Below are 19,236 nucleotides of genomic sequence, written 5' to 3'. Positions count from 1 at the left end.
GAAATCTTTCTCAAGTTTAACACAACACTTATTTCTTAGATTATGACTACGGATGAGCGAGTTTTGGCATCACCAACATTCTGATACATGTCAGTTCCCTGTATTTAATAAACGGGTGAAATAACGCAGAAGAAAGTAGAGAGTGAAAAATCCAGTGAATCTAAACAATACATTTCCTGATCTGATCTTTTGAAACAGTATTCATTCTTCCTACAATAAAAGTGCACTCCTGAATAATGCTCTTGCTTCAGAATATAGCTACCCCAAAAGACAGATCATTTGGAGTCTGTATCTGGTCTAATCCAAATCAATCAATGGCATTTACTGCATGCAGAGCACGGTATTAAGCACTTGGGAGAGTGCAATTGTTTTGGGAGGGATTGTATCAACCAACTCTATTGTACTGCACTCCCAAGCGCTTAGTACAGTACTCTGCACACATTAAAAGTGCTCATAAAATACCCCTTCATGATTCATTTCATGTAGGTCATCCTCTGGGAGCCAAATATATAAAGACAACAAGTGCTACACCAAAGGCTTGATCCACTGGGGTGGAGAATGATACTTTCAACACCCAGTAACCTCAAATCACTTCAAGTTGGGAAAGTAGAATTTTCACCAGATCTAGTGACAGACCCCATCTATTGGAAATGCATTCTTGCTTCAGGGAAGACAGTGTAGAGCAGACACAATCAACACCACCTTCCCAACTGCCTCCCTCCATACATACACACACTACTCATGTGTCTAATCTGCTTCTATCTATCCCACCACTTAGCACAGTGCTTGACCCACAGGGAGCCCTGGACAGATACCGAGATTTTTGTCATTAGTTCCGAATCAGGACCGAAAGGCCCAATCCACCTACAACCCAATGCTTCTCTTAAGATGTGCACGTTGGCACCGCATCGCCATCAAGTTCAGGCCATTAAATCAGGACTAAGAGGTCCAAGTCTGCCATCTGACTAAAAACCAACGCTTCTCTTAAAATATGCACGTTAGCAAGGCACCAACTGTCAAGTTCTGAACTTGACCATTAGACCAGGCCTCAGGTCCAATTCTGCCATCTGGCTAGAGCTCAACGTTTCTCTTAAATTGTGCACGTTAGCACGGCACCACCATCAAGTTATGAGCTTGACCATTAAATCAGAACTTGAGAGGTCCAATTGCGCCATCCGGCTGGAACCCAACGCTTCTCTTAAAATGCCTTGCTAATGTGCACATCACCATCAAGTTGTGAGCTTGACCATTTAGTCAGGGCCGAGAAATCCAATTCTGCCATCCCGCTGAAACCCAACGCTTGTCTTAAAACGTGCACCTGAGCAAGGCACCACCATCAAGTTGTGAGCTTGACCATGAAAACAGAGTCCGGCAACGCCTATACCAAAAAAGGGGGGCTTTCCTCCACCCTCACCCCGCCCAAAGTCCAGGCTACCGATGTTGGGGTGTTGTTTTCTCGGCTCGTTCGTTGTTGTTTTTTAAAAAGCAGTCAGGGTAGGCGGAGGAGGTAGGCGGGGGAAAGAAGCCGGGGACCATGAACCAGAAAAACGAAAGAAGCCCGCACCCCCAACCCTGCTCTGGCTCAAGTCTCGAGCAAGGCGCTGCCCCAGGCCTCCCCTCCCTCCGCCGAGGGGAAACCGCTCCACAAACGAGACACAATTCAATCGATCGGTCAGAGCGGCATCGACCGGACGCTTCCTCTGTGCAGAGCACTGTCCTAAGCGCTTGGGAGGGGTCACTGCAACAGAATGAGGCGGCGCGTTCCCTGCCCGTCGGGAGCTCGCCGTCTCGCTCCTCGCCGCAAATGCACCCGGGCACACATGCATGCACCCCCTCCATGCATGCACGCATGCAGCCCTTCCATACACTCATGCATGCATGCACGCCCCCCCACCCCACCGCAGCCAAACCCCGCAGCTGGGGGCGGCGACCACAAACGCCAGACGAGTCTCCCACCTGCGGCCGTGAGGCTCCCCTGATGCCGCAGGATGAGGCGGCTGCTCTTCCTCTTCTTCCTCCTCCTCCTCCTCCGGGGGGTCGGTGTCCGTGCAGCCGGGGCTGCAGGGGCTGCGGCTGCTGGTGGCCCGGGGTTCCCGGGGAGGGGAGGACAGAACAGAACTGCCCTGCCCTGCCCGCTGCTGCTAGTGCAGCAGCTCCTGCAACCGCTGCAGCCCCTGCGGGTCCTCGTGGGGAACTACGGGGCGCCCAGCAGGCTGGCCCCTCTACAGCCGCCGCCACCAGCTCCTCCAAATCCAGCCCTTCTGGCCGCCCGGCCCGGCCCGGCCCGGCCCGGCCCAGCCCAGCCCGGCCCGGCCCAGCCCAGCCCAGACCAAAGCACCGCCCCGCTCCGCCCCCCGAGGAGCCCGGCAAGGGGCAGGGGCCGGGGTCGGGCAGTTGTCTGGCACCTCCGCAGGCTTGCTGCGCTCCCCTGGGCAGGACCGGTCCAGGCCCCCGTGCTCCGCCTCGGCCCCCGTGCTCGGCGTTGGCGTGGTTGGCATTGGCGGGGAGCACTGGGGGAGGGGGCGGGAGCACGGGGGGGGCGGACCCACCTGTCGGCCTTCCGCCCAGCACCGGCCCCCGCACACGCCCACCCACCTCCGGAGAAAGGGGCCCTCCTCCTCTTTCTCTCTTCCTTTCTCTGTCTCTCTCCTTCCCTTCCTTTTCTCCTTCCTTCTTCCTTCCCCTCCTTCCCTCTCTCCTTTTTCCTTCCCCTCCTTCTCTCTCTCCTTTTCCTCCTCCTTTCCCCTCCTCCTCTCCCTCTCCTTATTCCTTCCTCTTTCCTTCCCCTCCTCTCCCTCTGCTTTTTCCTTCCTCCCTCTCTTTTTTCCTTCCTCCCTCTCCTCCATTTTCCTTCCTCCCTCTCCTTCCCTCCCCTTTTCCCTTCCTCCCTTTCCTTCCCCTCCTTCTCTCCCTCTCCTTTTTTCTTCCTCTCTCCTTCCCGTCCCCACCCTTTTTTTCCTCCCTCTCCTTCCCCTCCCTTTTCCTTCTTCCCTCTCCTTTTTCCTTCCTCTCTCTGCTTCCCCTCCCTTCCCTCTCCATTTTCCTTCCTCTCTCTCCTTACCCTCCTTCTCTCCCCCTTCTTCCTTCCTCCTCCCCCATTCTCCTCTCCCCGTGTCCTTCTTCCCCCGCCCCCCCGCTGTGCCCCGGCCCCGGGTGTTTCCCCCGGCGGCATCTGGCCCTTGTCCTCCGGCTGGACCTTCCCCCCGCGCCCCGTCACTGTCCGGAGGGGCAGGGGACGAAAAGCAGATTAAATGACCGCGCAAACTCCGCCGCCGCTCCAAGTTTCTTTCTGCCTGCGCTTTTGTTTCGAGTCACCTACCAGCTCCCTCGTGCTGTCTCTTACTCTCTCTCTCCTCCGATCTGCCTGTCTGTCTCTCTCACGTGCCACCCGCAACATTTGACCCGCGTTTCCCACCTTTCCCGCTAGCAAACTCAACATTTTACAAAACGGCAACTGCAGAGGACAAAAGACTCCCTCCAAAGTTGGCCTTTAGGCACGTAGGTGTCGTCACGTGCTTCTTTACATTGTTTTCCTTGGTGGTGTTTTGGTTTTTTAAAAAGAGCAAAATTCCAAATAACTCAACAGCTGTGTTTTGCAGAAACAGATTTTGGGACTATGTGGTACTTGAAATGCATGATAATTGTTTTAGGTAAGCTTTTCTCTTTTTAAAAAAAACAATGATTTCCTAAGAATATAGTCTCAGGACTCAACTTTGAGATAACAAAGTTTTGGTTTTTGTTGGGGGTTCAATCAAACGACTTTTAATGCCTCGAGTGAAAATAAGTGTTTAAATGCAGTAGTCATTTAAAAAAAAATTTTCCAGTTTGGGGATATCATCTCTGATTTAGATTTGATATGGGACAGCTTTTACAGGCTAAAACAGTTCACAATTTCATCCACTTTCTGAGTTATACATGAATTTTATCTTCTTAACCTCAGCATCTTTATTCCAATATATTTAATGAGAGTCTAGATATTTGCTTGGGATATTCCTACTTGCATTGCACTAGAAAATAAGGTGCACACATTAAGAATAACCCATTTTGAATTTTACTAAACACAACCAGTAAATAGTTGGAGGTCCTGATTTTCACAGTGCCTTTTTTATCACTTCTGTTCAAAATGTAACATTTCTTAAAAGTTGATTTTTTTTAAATTCAGTTCAGCTTCTCTGAACACATTTCGATAAGTGCTTTGATCCACCATTGGTTCAGTAACTACTACCGAAAACCAATTTTGAAAGAGATTATCTTTTTTTAGCAAAAGTGCAACACAGATTGTGTTCCATTTTTGAATGAAGAAAATTCAAAAGCAGAGAAAGCATCCATAAAGAAAACTGGTGTTCATCTTTGGAGGCAAAGCTGTTAATGAAGTCATATGCCTAAAGCAGTGAATACTCCCCCTTCAATCCTACAGGACAAATGTTCTATCCACTATAGTGGAAAGCTCACTGTGGGCAGGGAATGTGTCTGTTATATTGTTATGTCATACTCTCCCAAGCACTTAGTACAGTGGTCTGCACATAATAAGCACTCAATAAATGTGATTGGTTAGACTGAGCGATGCTCCCTTCTGTCTAGTAGGCATAAAGGCTACACTGCTTATCCCTCCTCCTTACCCCTTTAACCCAATTTCCACCAGGGATGAAGACTGTCCATTGAGATCCTAAAAACCCAGGATCCACAGCTGAGGGATGGATTTTCTGGAAACCCTTGCAATAGATTTTTAAAAGAAGGAAGGGGTGTACCATTTATAAAAGCCAATGGAACTGATAAAAACTATTCGACTAAATCCAAAATTGCTCCTTCTCTAAATCCATCAACTAGAAGGGGCGAGAACAAAGACAAATACTTCTATTCACCGCCACATACTTTTTTTACCTGCTACCAAAGATCATTTACTGTACAAGGTTTATAGTGACTACACTTTCTGCCCATAATGATAATTTTTCACTGATCTTTCATGATGAGTCCTTTTGTTTTCAACAGGGTTGTATCCATTTCCTCTCTTCAAAGATCACAAATTAAAGCATTGGGTCACTATAATAAATCAGTCAATCGATAATGTTTATGCTGTGTGCAGAGTCTCATACTAAATGCTTGGAAGAGTACAGTAGAAGTAAAATCAATCAACAGTATTTATTGAGCACTTCTGTGTGCAAAGCACCGTACTAAGCACTTGGGAAAGGATAATAGAGGTGGTAGACCTGTCCCCTGCTCAAAATCTACAAGGGGAGACTGACAAACTTAGACATTATCCCTACCCTCAAGGAGCTTAGCATCTAGCAGGGTGGAGAGACAGAGAAATTTACCTACAGACAAAATGAAAGAGATAGTGGAAAGATGGGTTATTGAATAAATAAGTGCTTAAATTATAGAATATGTAAATTGATATGTACCTGTGGTATCGGTGGTTGTGTGGGCATAAATGCTGAGCTGATGGCTGAGAAGCTAAGCCACGGGGAGAAGAAAATCAATTGGGAATGCCTCTGGTAGGAGGTAGAATTTCAGAAGGGCTTCAAAGATAGGAAGAGCCACGGTCTTGGGGGAGACTTAAAAAGGGGAATGAGTTTCAGGGGATGGTGTATGTCAGGGGCTGGAGAATTGAGAGTTGAGGAACCGTGAGGTTGGTTTTGCAGGGGGACCCTACAGCATGGACTGGGGAGTAGCAGGTGAAGATTACTGGTGTGTAGGAAGAAGGAGAGGATTGGTGGACAGGTTTAAATAGTCAGGACCATGGAATGATTGATGGAGTTTTTACTTGATACAGAGGGAAATGGCTAGCCATGGGAGATTTAAACCGTGAGCCCCATGTGGGACAAGGGACTTTGTTCAATCTGATTATCCTGGATCTACCCCTTAGGCTGTGAGCCCCATAAGGGACAAGCATTGTGTCCCCACTTGATTAACTGAATATCTACCCCAGCCCTCAATACAGTACTTGGTAAAGTAAGTGCTTTACAGATATTTGACATTTTTTATGTCCTTTTGTTCTGCTGTAACTGTTGAATTGGTGTCCCTAAACCTTTCCTGCCTCACCAAAAATAGGATTTACCACATTTTCACATCTGGTGCTTTTATTTTTGTTGTATAGACTCTAATGGAAATCTAACACCCCTAGAAAAAAAGAAATCACATCCTGAGCAACAGGATATCATAAGACAACAGAGCATCAGCTGCCCAGAAAGAAAAATGGCGCCACTTGGCATAAGTGCTGCCAGTTATGTAATCTAAATCATAGACTTGCACAAAGCCACTTCCTGATGAAGTGCAGCTTATAGAGCAAGGTAGTAGTAATAGATATAACAGTATTTATTTGGCACTTACTGTGTGCAAAATACTGTTCTAAGCGCTGGAAAAAGTACGTGAATGAGGTGTTGACACCATCCCTGGCCCACGTGGGGCTCACAATCTAATTATAGGGAAAGGACCGAAAAGGTTGGCAACAGCCGTACAAGAAAAGACCAAAACCACCAAAGACATGGACAGCGACAAAGCCAAAAGGAGCAGCAGGATTTCAGAGTACTCACAGCTCAGACCAAGTCCCAAGTGTTACAGTGGCAGTTATAGAGTTGGCAAATTCAAGCAGGCCTCCCCCGTGTTGCCTACCCAGCCCCTCCCTGGGATGAAACAGGGGCTGACCAGAGCTTCATTGTTCCAAGAGAGTGGGCTGTGTGGGCTAGACTTCCTTCTGAAGGAATTTTTACCTTTTCAGAGTAGTAGCTATCAGAGGAAAGTTTTGTAATCAGAAATCAGTCAATCGCTAATATTTACTGAATGTTTATTCTGTGCACTGCACTGTACTGAGCACTTGGGAGAGTGCAGCAGAATTGGTAGACATGAACACTACCCACAAAGAGCTTACAATATCTGAGATGGCAGACTGCGAACACCTTGTCGGACAGAGACTGTGTCCAACCTGGTTATCTTGGATCTTCCCCAGTGCTTAGCATGTAGTAAACACTTAAATACCACAGTCTTTTTTTTTTTTTTACTTCAGAGCCAGGAAAAGGAGAAGCCAAAAACAGTTTTCATTTGTAAGGGCTGGGGACTGTTTGAGATTTGTCTGGTAAATTTGCATGATCCTATTTTTTTGTCCATTTATTTGTTTAAGCCATGGTCTCTGGTATGGTTGCCTGTTGAAGATTTATGGTTCTCATTTAGTTGTTTAGTTTCACCATATTTGTAAAGTCAGTCAACAGAGGAAACTATTATAGAGGAAATCAAGCAACTACTTGAGAACTACTGCCACTTGAACACGCATAGCGTATTTTAAACAAACCGGTGAAACAGACACTTGCGGCATATGTTGTGCTTGATTTTCTCCAGAAGCCTCCTTCTCCCTGCTCCCCTCTTCTAAGATGCTGCTGAGACCCCTTCCTGATCCTAATTGAAACTCAATTAATGGCATTTTTAGAAAACTTGTTGAGTGTAGAACCCTGTACTAAGTGCTGAGGAGAGTACAATAAAGTATGCAGACACAATCCCTGCCCTCAAGGACCTTACAGTCCGTTGGAGGACCCCCATTTACTATCCCAAGTAGCTCTTTCTCTGTCCCTCTCCCTCTCTTTGAGACTTTCCTTTCCCTCCCTCTGTTTCCTTCCCTCCCTCATTCTCTCTGTCTCCCCCATCTCTCAACCTCTGAAGCGCTTACTGTGTGTCAAGCACTAAGCACTGGGGGAGATACTGAGTGCTTACTGTGTGCAGAGCACTCTACTAAGTGCTTGGGAGAGTAGAGTGCAATAGAGTTGGTAGACATGATCCCTGTCCTCAAGGAGTTGACAATCCCCTAATTCCAGGAAACTACAGGTAGACTTTGTGTGCAAGTGACTTCTAAGAAGAAAATGAATGGATCTTCCCTTTACTCTTAAGTTACCCTTTCAGAAAGAATAAAAAAGATAGAAGAAGGATCAAGGCCTCAGAAAACCCGGCAAGTGAGAGTAGCTGCCTTCAGATGAAAAATCTACCTTGAACAGTCATTGTTTCAAAGGCTGTACTATTTCAGTGGTTAGGTTTTGGCCTTAACTGCTGAAACTTCAGTGTGGTACACAGCACTCATTCCAGGCAAACGTGTCAAGGTGAGTTTCCCTTAAATCACATTTGACTAATGACTACTAATGAAAATTCACTAAAAAATGCACAGCAGTAAAGAGGGTAAAGACATTAACTCAAGATCATTTAATAGATAGTATTGGTTCAAATGCAGAGAGGAAAAAGGACATTTGGTCGCGTTAAGAATAAATTGGGATTAACAGTATTTATGGAATTCATATAGGATTCAATTAAATTGGTAGAAAAGGGAAATGCTGTCACAGGAGGAGAAACATAAAAACATAATAATTAAAATATTTATTAAGCACTTACTGTGTGTCGCTGCAGTATACTGAGCACTGGAGTAAAATATAAGCAAATCAGAAACAGTTCCCATCCTGCGTGGGACTCAGTCTAAGGGGAAGGGAGAACAGGTATTTTGTCCCCATTTTACAGATAAGGGAACTGAGGATCAGAGAAGTTATGTTACTTGCCCATGGTCCTACAGCAGGCAAGTGGCAGAACTGGGATTAGAACCCAGACCTGCAGACTCCCCCTTTTGTGCTCTATTAGGCCACTCTACCTCCCCAGGAAATGAGATCCTGAAGCTCCAAGAAGCTCCAGAGCCTCGTGATCCCCTCCAGTGACAGGAGGAGAACCCGAGCAGGAGCAGAAGCAGTGTGGCCTGGTGGATAGAGCACGGGCCTGGGAATCAGAAGGACCTGGGTTCTAATCCTGCCTCTGCCATGTGTCTGCTGTGTGACCTTGGGCAAATCACTTAACTTCTCTGGGCCTCAGTTATCTCATCTCTAAAATGGGGATGAGAGCATTTACCTCATTATGGGACAGGGACTGTGTCCAACCTGATTAACTTGTATCTACCCTAGTGCATAGAACAATGTTTAGCACATAGTAAGTGCTTAACAAGTACCATAATTATTGTTAGTATTATTATTGTTGTTAGGACCCATGGCAAAGGAAGCTTGCCACTGAAAACAGATAGCCAGAAAGAAAAGCATCCATTGCAGAACCTGAAAGGGGGCAGGCACTGAGTCAGACCAGGGGATTGACCACCCTACTTATTCATCAGTGAAGTCCCAACTTCTGCTTTACTGCTCACCAGCCAAATCCAATTATTAGACTAATCACCTTCTAAAATGTTACCTTTCCCACTTGGATCAGACTGTGCCAGAGGTCTCATTTAACAGATGATTCCATTCTTTACATAAATGAATATCCATGAGATTAGAACTCTAAGAACATCAACCAAGTTCCCATGTTCTTCTGGAGATGAATGCAGTGGAAAACGCTTCTCTTTTGAGATTTTAATGTGTAATAAACCCCTCAACCAGATTACCAATTGCTAAGAATTATTGTTATTTGGGCCCTGTTATTACTTCCAGTCTTGTAGTAGTCTTCACTCTCACTCTTCTCTGAAGCCTTATTAATTTCTTTCAAAAATGAGCCGTAAAAGTGTAAGTCTCTGCCAAGTATGGGAGCACATCTCTATAAAATTATCCCTTTTTTATTGCCTCTGAAATAAGCATCTTTGTGAAGCCACCAAAAGAAGTCACTCCTTAGCCCAAGAGAAGCAGATTTAGCCTAATTTACCCACATAGTCATCTCCACTACTGCTTCACATTGTGGAGTCTGCATGTCTTTGGGAAGAAATTTTGTAAATAAAACATAGATGCCAACTTTTCAAGTTGAGTGTGAGGGCAAAAAAAGGAGGAAGGATTTCAGGGGTCACAGAGAAGGGTAGGGAACAGATCAGAAAGCTGCCATTCTGGGTCTTATCCAGCCCTGACTGGAAATTCTTAGGTTTTGTTAAAGATCTGGGATGAGCAAATTTCTACGCACTCAGTTCTGCAATGGCATGTACATTTTGTCTAAAATATTATTATTAATATTTATTGTGTGCTTACTATGTGCAAAGCACTGTACTAAGCGCTTGGGAGAGTACAATGTAACATGTTATATATTAGTAATGATGATGATGATGATGATGATGATAGCATTTATTAAGCACTTACTAACTGCCAAGCACTGGGCTTCTCTGTGTTCCCAATGAAGCTTGTTCAGAGGAAGGAGGATTTGCTCAGAACTACCGATCACTGAAAGGTTGAGTGATTTTTGTATCTTCAAGTGCTCATGCGTGACCAGAGTTTAATATCTGTATCTGCTTTCTCTTGTTATGGCTTCCTTTTCTGACCTTATTGCCCTTTCAAATGGAATACCAAAACCATCTCCTTTCATCATCTCTTCAAGGATTATCCTAAACTCTGGGATCTTTCCAATTTGGAAGTCTAACAATCATGTACCAAACATACTGTTACACCTCAAAATATTTTGATTTCAAAATATTTCTCCCAGGTTTGATCTCAAAATAACTCTCATATTTCATTTAAATAAATTCAAAGCTAAGGTATGATTTAATTCTCTGTTCCTCAGTTTACTCATCTGTAAAATGGGGATTAAAGCAGCGTGGCCTAATGGGAAGAGCATGGGCACATACTGATGGAATACTGAATAATTTATTAAGCTTCCTGAAATCTGAATGACCAATTCACAGGCCTTGATCTAAAATTGCTTAGTACTCACTAAGTGAAACACCCCAGCCAAATAAAGAAAAAAAAATCAATGCACTAAAAGCAGGAAGAATAATATGCAATTATTCTGGGAACTGACTGGTCTTGATAAATAGCCATGCTATATCTGTGGTCTTTTACACCAGCGATATTAATACACTTTGGAGACCGACTGTGTTTTAATTTGGAGGAGGAGGAGGCTTAAAGGGAGAGTTATTTTTCGAATCTTTCGCTTGGTCTCGATTTAATAAAGCCAAGGTTATTTCTGGATTAGAAGTCAATGGTGCCCCTCTCCCAGGCCTATGCATTCTGGAAAGCAAGACACACAACAGAGTGAATTCTCTTCCTCAGGTGGGATGTGAAGTGCTTAATACAGTGGATGGTAGTAGGTGCTCAATTAACAGCATTATTACTCTATTACTTCTCCAATTCTCTCCTTCCCTGTTCATCCTCTCTACCCTCCTACAAGGTTCCACCTGTTCACTGACATGGCTGTCATAAAACTGAAGAAATAGCTTGTCACTGGAAGTGCCAGGAGAAAACTGATATAAAACCATCCTTTGCCTTGTGGTTGCCAATGTGAGATTGTATCTGTGAGCCCAAATGTCGATTACAGAGAATCTCTTGCATACTTTGTCCAAAAAAATAAAGCAGTAGTGCGTTTTCCAGCCGCTGGGCTCTCAGGGTGAGCCATCAACTAGTCAATTAATGGTATTTATTGAGTATTTACTATATGCTGAGCACTGTACTAAGTGTTTGGGAGATTACAACACAACAGAGTTGACAGATGTGAGCCCTATCCACAAAGAGCTCACAGCCTTAGACCACTGCTCAGACACATGTGGTTAAGAGCAGAAAGGTATGGCTTATCATTAGAGGGACGTGCTCTTGAATTGCTTTTACAGTGGTGGCGACGGTTCACACTAAGCCATCCACATCCTCTCGCCCGGTCCCTCTATGCCCTGCGCACACAGTACCAGCACGCATATATTGGTAATTTATTCATATTAATGTCTCTCTCCCCTTATAGACTGCAGACTAGTGGGCAGGGAACATGTCTACCAACTTGGTTGCACTGAACTCTTCTAAGTGCTTAGTACAGTGCTTGACACACAGTAAGCCCTCAATAAATACGACTGACTGATTGCTGGATTACCAGGGAGAATGGTCTCAGTCTTAGTGCGGAAAACTAGATCCATACCACCCAATAAAAGAGTGTAGTAGTATCTCTACCTAGGAATGTTAATATTGTGGAAAGAAGAGTCAGGACTACATCAACGCTGAGTACCATTACTCTCTGCCATTATTGTTCTGATGAGCAAGTACAGTGCTACATATATAGAGGCTGATAGAAATACAATATTGATATATACTCAGCATGGCTAAGTGGAAAGAGCATGGGCTTGGGAGTCAGAGGTCATGGGTTCAGATCCCGGCTCTGCCACTTGTCAGCTGTATGACTGTGGGCAAGTCACTTAACTTCTCTGGGCCTCAGTTACCTCATCTGTAAAATGGGGATTAAGACTATGAGCCTCATGTGGGACAACCTGATTACCCTGTATCTACCCCAGCACTTAGAACAGTGCTCTGCACATAGTAAGCACTTAACAAATACCAACATTATTATATTCAGAATTTTCATGGTCCCTCAGATATCAGGAACAGACTCTGGGGTACTTGAGAAGTAGCCTGAAACCAAAGTTCTGTAAGAGTGATGGAGTAGAGGAAAGGATGAGCAGAATTCGAGGCCTGAAAAATTGCAGGAGAATAGAGACTTCTTGGATTTTATATTGCACCTTCACTTATGGAGAGGCTATTAAAGACCTTTGGCTCCCCCAAATATTTGCAGAGATATTATGTATCCTGACTTTTGCCCAAGTTTGAAGACCCATTTAAAAAAAAAAGCACTTGGGAAGAGGGAGAAATTATCCTGTATTAAACATCACAGGATAATCATGTGTTTTATACTGTTGTAGATGCTGGGAAAATTTATTTTCAAAAAAGTCAAAGTCAATGAAGCAAATTGCCTGCTGCTATTGGACTTGCCTTTCCAATTTATTACCAGAACTAAAAGTGATGAATTGTTGCTGCCAGACAAATTGGCATCAATCAAGGTCATTAGTTCATATTTAGTCTCCCACATACAGTTAATACACTAAACTAATGGGAGAATAAAAACACAACATCTAATTTAGTGTAAGACTCATAACCAAATGTAAGCCTTAGAGCCAGATTTATCCCGATTCGAGAAAGAAAGGCATAATCCCATATGGGACAGGCAGTGTGTCTGATCTGACCGTGTTGTATCAACTCCAGCACACAGTATAGTTCTTGGGCCAAAGTGGCCATTTAAATATCTATAATTCTGTTTATATTGATGCTATTGATGCCTGTCTACTTGTTTTGCTTTGTTTTCTTGTCTCCCGCCTTCTAGACTGTGAGTCCTTTGTTGGGTAGGGATGGTCTCTGTTTGTTGCCAAATTGTACTTTCCAAGTGCTTAGTACAGTACTCTGCACACAGTAAGCACTCAATAAATACGACGAATGAATAACCACCATTTTGCAGAGACGTATTCGATTCAGCCCGAGTCAGCCCACACCTAGAATATTTCCCTGGGGTTCCTTCACCTTTCCAATGACTCTGAGTCTTCCTCCCAGGTCTTTGTTCTGCATCTTCCTCCCTCTAGACTGTAAACTCATTGTAGACAGGGAATGTGTCTGTTTATTGTTGTATTGCACTCTCTCAAGCGCTTAGTACAGTGCTATGCATCCAGTAGGTGCTCAATGAATATGACTGACTGAATGACTTTGTGAAGTTTGGTGCAGCAACTGAGTCACATAGCAGCAGAGGAGGTTTGGCATTGAAAATTAAAACACGGACATCAAAGCCTCTGGGAACACATTGAAACCACATTAAAAACCAGCTGAAAACCAGACTGTCCAATATAATTCTGGGTGTCTGGAGTGTCCACCTTGAAGAAATCTCCAGAAATTTTCAAACACTTCAGTGTTTTTACAGATATGGAAGTGAACGTAAGCTTCCGGGGCCGAAAGGAGCTCTCTGCTTGCCATACTGGGTCCCCGAAATGAGTGTTTGGCTGATTGCAATGTTGCTAGTGCTAGACAAATGGATCTATACTTTCCTTAGCCCTTATATATACATGTCCGCTTTGTTTATTTTGGCTTCTCCGATGGTAAGCCTTTTTATATTTGTCTCTCTCGTCAGAGTTTAAGCTTCTTGTGGGCAGGAAATGTGTCACTTCATTATTCCGTACTTTTCAAGCACCTAAGTATAGTGCATCACATAAAGTGGATGCTTAATAAATGCTATTACTATTAATCAATCATATTTATTGAGTGCTTACTGTGGACAGAGCTCTATACTAAGCACATGGGACAGTGCAATACAATAGAGTCAACAGATATGTTCCCTGCCCTTAAGAAGTTTACGGTTTAATGGGGGAGACTATTAATAATACTGCTATTACTACCACCACTGGTAATTATCAATTTCTACTTATCAAGTCACTTTATCATAAAAATCCCTCGAGATGTCTCCATCGGTGCTTCAACAATAAATGTATTGCAGTTATTTTAAAGGAAAAAGATTCAGAAATAAATGTAAAGTAAAAGTCCTGGTAACAATGGTAGCCTTTTCTTTTTAAATCAGCATTGATTGCTTGACAAAATGTAATATTTTTAATCTGATGAACTCCGCCTACTAATACTTTTAATAAAAAAATTGAACAATTTGCTGGCAAAAGCTATGAAGCTGTTAAAAAAAACTGACAGAAAAATCAATTTCAATTGTTTGGTGTAACTGGTCATAAAAACGATTGCATGCAACGCCCAAGCACATCAACTGAAGGATTTTAAAACTGTTCACATATGCATGCCACAGCGTATTTTGGTCCATAAGGCCCTGCAGCATCATAGTTGGAAGAGAACCCGGTTCCACCTCCATAATTTCTAGCTTTCAAATTGTTTTTCTATTATGGATGTATTTCTGCATTCTGGAATACAGTTCTAAATGGTGAGCACCAGGAAGCAAACCCACAGCGGGCTTATTGATCATTGGAGAAAATAGTGTTATTTAGCACTGTTGAACCTATGATTAGCAAAGGGCGCTGCATAAATGTTTATTGGGTTTTTCTCATTCCAACCTTCTGAAGTAGGGGTCTTCCTGCATTTGGGTGTATTTTGTTGGGTCCAAACGGGATTGCAGGCCTGGCTTTGTAAGACCCGAGAGAGGGAAAACATGAAATCTTGGGACTCTTTTTCTCATGGGCAAGCCAATCACAGCTTGCCATCTCACATGCATAAAAAAATGAAAGTTCCAAATGGGTATATATAAGGAGCACCAATGACCTTCAGAAAGAAAGGTCAGGGAGCGAATTGAAGCTATAAAGCCGATGCTGGCATCCTCCCCTCTCTTTTGGTGTTTTATTTGTGCTATTTGACACTTATCACTGAAGTTGTTTGCGTGGCTTCCATTTGTCTCGTCATCTTTAATTTAGCAGAAAATGCTTCTCCAGCCAGAACAGAGCCATTCAACTCCCTCCTTTCCCACAGCACTTTCTGAAATGCCAGCACAGCAGGGGAAAATATTTAATTTTTTTTCTTAATATATGAAAGGGGCAATAAATAGCAATAACAACCTCAGTGCTGGGCATTTCCTGGGGAATTAATGACCAGCTGGGGTTAATGGTCCTGGATTTCACTTTGGGCCATCAACTCTTTCAGTCAGTCATTAATTCCCAGGAAATGTCCTTTGCCTTGATGGTTATTGCTTAAATACATTAAAATCAAGTTAAGGGTCTGACTTAATGCTTAGCTGCTATAATATAAAACACAAGGAAGCGATCCCAGTGGACACATTCACTGTCATATGTTTTTATTTAACTTGGTTTTTGCCATGTTTTTGAGTGGAGGAATTGTACACACAGGCTCTTTAACGGACTTTGTTTTGTTTTTACTGCTTGAAACCGATCACATGAGGGTTCCGCACAAGCCTGCTTTGCGATAGGTTTAACATTTCAGTGACAATTCGCCATTTCACATCAAATTTATACAGGACTAATGAGACTTGTCGATGAAAATATGGGCTCAGCAATTGATAGGGAAGGTATGGGTTATTTCTACTCAAAATTAGCACTTAAATATTTACCAAGTTTTCTCTGACAGGGAATAGCAGGTTGGAGTTACGTGCTTATGGGGAGTGTATAAAGCAGTAAAACGATTTCAGCTTCAAGGCATTTTTCCACACACACCTCTTATGGCGAGGGGAGAAAAGTTCACTTTCTCCCCTCACCACCACAGGGAAGGAGTATTTTCAAATAAAAGTGAATGAATCTTAAACTTGGGAACCTATCGTAGAGGACCAGGATAAAGCCAGAAGAGGAAGTATTTCACTGAATTTTCCAAGGTGTAAAAATGTTCAAGTGGTAAGTTCTTCATGGGTAGGGAATAGGTCTTGTGGTTTTCTGAGCACTTCGTACAGTGTACGGCAACCGGTCAGTGCTCAATAAATGCTAGAATACTCCTATTACAAGCGAGTTGAGGTCAAAGCCCTAGTGGACCAACAGAATTGTTGGTTGACATAATACCATTTACTCCTCTAGGAATAAAAATTGGAATGTTGAACTGAAAAGGACCACTTTCTGAAGCTGCATTTATACGGCACAGATCATTCAGGTTATTCACATTACATCTGCATTAGAGAGTTGTAAATAAAGAATTCCCTCGCAGACGTGGTGAGAAGTGAGTCTAAAAATTCCAATTAATCCATCAGTGGTCCCTAGAGGCAGGAATAGGCTAGCAACTGGATTTGCAATGCTTTAGGATTCGAATTCCAAACCAACCTTGGCCATGGAACATGTTCAGGATGAATTTTGATATTCTTCCGGAAGGAAATCCTCAATCTCTTGGGCTCAGCACTTGAGTTACGCGATTGCTTTCTTCAGGAAGAGATGAGGAAAGCGACTGGATAACTCAAGTGCTGAGCCCAAGAGATTGATGATTGTTCAAGGAGGGGATGCAGCAAAAGAAGCAGTGTGGTGTAGTGGAAAGAGCACTGGACTGGGAGTCATAAAACTGGCTTTGCCACTTGCCGGCTGTGTTACCTTGGGCAAGTGACTTAACTTCTCAGTGCCTCAGTCTTCTCGTCTGCAAAGTGGGAATTCAATATCTATTCCCATTTCCCCCTAGACTTTGAGCCTTGATTCCATTATATCTACCTCAGTTCTTAACACAATGCTTGGCACATAGTAAACGCTTATCAAATACAACTCTTTTTTTTAATGGTATTTATTAAGCACTTACTATGTGTAAAACTCTGTTCTATGCACTGGGGTAGGTACAAGTTAATTAGGTCAGACACAGTCCCTGTCCCTAATGGGGCTCACAGTCTAAGTAGGAGGGAGAACAGGTGTCCCCATTTTACAATTGAGGAAACTGAGGCACAGACAAGTTAAGTGGCTTGCCCAAGGTCATACTGCAAGCAATTGACAGCCGGGATTAGAACCCAGGCCCTTCTGACTCCCAGCAAAGTGGAGAGAACACAGGCCACGCTGCTTTCTTTTAAGTGGACTCCCCTTGGACAGGAATGAATTGAAAGAAAATAGAAAATACAAATAGCTGAGAGGATCCCTTCGGCTGTTTAACAGCCCAAGTAGTTCATATTTGGTGCATAGGACTGTGCATATTTCAGGGCAGTTAATTGAGTGCTCTGCATATAGTGAGCACTCAATAAATACCACTGACTGACTGAGTGATGCTTCAATCTCTGGTAGTGTCTGGGGTCTGGGTGTGTCCACCCACTTGTCTGGGTGGCTTTTAAAGACAGGCACCACCATCCCAAAGCCCAGCGGTTCAGATCTCCCTTTGGGGTGATAGCCCTGTTCTCTGTTTGCTGCTGTCTGGCACCTTTAGAGAAAACTTTCCCAGCTAAAGCTGTTGATATAAGGTGATCTGCTGGTGGTGTTGGAGGCTTCCCATTTTATGACCCTTTGCTAAGGTCTCTCACATTTGCTGTGTAGACAGCAGGTGGTTTGGGGGCCCAGGAGTGTGGCTGGCCCAGGCTCAGTTCTCCAGAGCAATGCACCAGAGATGGCTCAACTGCTCTGTGCCTCTATTTCCTCATTTGTAAAGTGGACTTTTGCTGTCCCTACCACTTAGGCTGCAAGCCCCATGTGGGACATGGATGGTATCCTATCTAATTACCCTGTATATTCCCCAGTGCTATGCACAGTGCTTACTGAATATTATCATTATGGTCATAATGATAATAGCAATAAGAGAGGGAGGAGGGAAAGAAGGAGGAGAAGCCCCCAAGTTGGATAGCATCTGCTGATGTTGCTACTGCCACAGTCCCATAGCAGAGAAGATCTAACCACAGAGTTGTCATTTATCTGCCTATTTTACCAGACTGTCTTGTTTCTAGCTGGTCTGCCCCTATCCACACAGATATGGATTTGAGAAGCAGCGTGGCTCAGTGGAAAGAGCCCGGGTTGGGGAGTCAGAGGTCATGGGTTCGAATCCGAGCTCTGCCACTTGTCAGCTGTGTAACTGTGGGCAAGTCACTTAACTTCTCTGTGCCTCAGTTCCCTCATCTGGAAAATGGAGATGAAGACTGTGAGCCTCACGTGGGACAACCTGATTACCCTGTATCTCCCCCAGCGCTTAGAACAGTGCTCTGCCCATAGTAAGCGCTTAACAAATCCCAACAATAAATATGGCCCCCTGATAGCTTATGATGAGTATTTTTGTTTTCAAAGCTCAGCCTCTCTCTCTGTGGGTCCTCGCTGCCATGTCTGTGGCCAGAAGATGGCCGGGTTCACAGGAACCTGCGAGGGTAATGCCAGCGGGAGCGTCGAGGCTCTCCCCAGCGAACTGCTCGAGGCTCGCCAGTTTTCTGTAAAGGGTTCCCTACCTGTGAAGCATTGTGACTTAGTGGAAAGAGCATGAAACTGAGGAGTCGAGAGGCCAAGTTTCTAATCCCATTTCTGCCTCTGGCCTGCTTTGTGGCCGGTGGGCAAGTCACTTAACTGCTCTGTACCTCAGTTTCCTCATCTGTAAAATGGGGATAAAATACCTGCCCTCCCACTTAGACTGTGAGCCTTGTGTGGAACCTGTGTCCATTCTGATTATGGATGCCATTCACTTCTCCCTAATTTACTTTGTCTGACTGCAAAACTGGGTCCAGAGTGTGCAAAATGGGGAGTTAGCAAAACTTGGAGAGAGGCCTCCACTGTTAGCTAAAGCTTCCTCTATCTCTAGGCATATGTCTGAACAAGGACATAAAAAGCTACTTAGAAGTGTCTTTCAAGTGCACAGAATGAATGGAAATAATCCTCATCACAGGCAATGGGGCCATTTTTTTTTTCTGGTTAGCTAACATTTTCTTTTAACTTCTTTCTTTTCCTCTACAGTCCCTATAACCTCTAGAGCAGGAATCTGAGGCAAACAAGAAGAAGGCAGATCTGAAGCTATTGACTGACTGATGCAGCCTCTATCCGTTCTGAAGGTCAGTGCCCTGGTAGGTTAGGTTTGTTCAGAGAACAAACATACATTAGTGATATGGCACATGTGTGCCCTTTCAAAACTCAACTACCAAGAA

The 19,236-nt window shown here is 44.1% G+C and overlaps 1 long non-coding RNA gene across 4 annotated transcripts in view; it reads right to left on the bottom strand.

The window, feature by feature from the left end:
- The window catches only part of LOC103170215, a 180,155-nt gene extending 177,875 nt beyond the window's left edge, over positions 1-2,280 (bottom strand). For all 4 annotated transcript variants that reach the window (XR_003766095.2, XR_003766096.2, XR_003766097.2 and 1 more), the window contains exon 1: positions 1,957-2,280. This is a non-coding gene — a long non-coding RNA (uncharacterized LOC103170215). The remainder of the gene's footprint in view (positions 1-1,956) is intronic.
- Between the last annotated feature and the right edge of the window lie 16,956 nt (positions 2,281-19,236).

This window comes from Ornithorhynchus anatinus, chromosome 18 (assembly GCF_004115215.2).
Source record: "Ornithorhynchus anatinus isolate Pmale09 chromosome 18, mOrnAna1.pri.v4, whole genome shotgun sequence".
Classification (NCBI taxonomy): domain Eukaryota; kingdom Metazoa; phylum Chordata; class Mammalia; order Monotremata; family Ornithorhynchidae; genus Ornithorhynchus; species Ornithorhynchus anatinus.
This window is presented reverse-complemented; position numbering and strand designations above follow the sequence as displayed.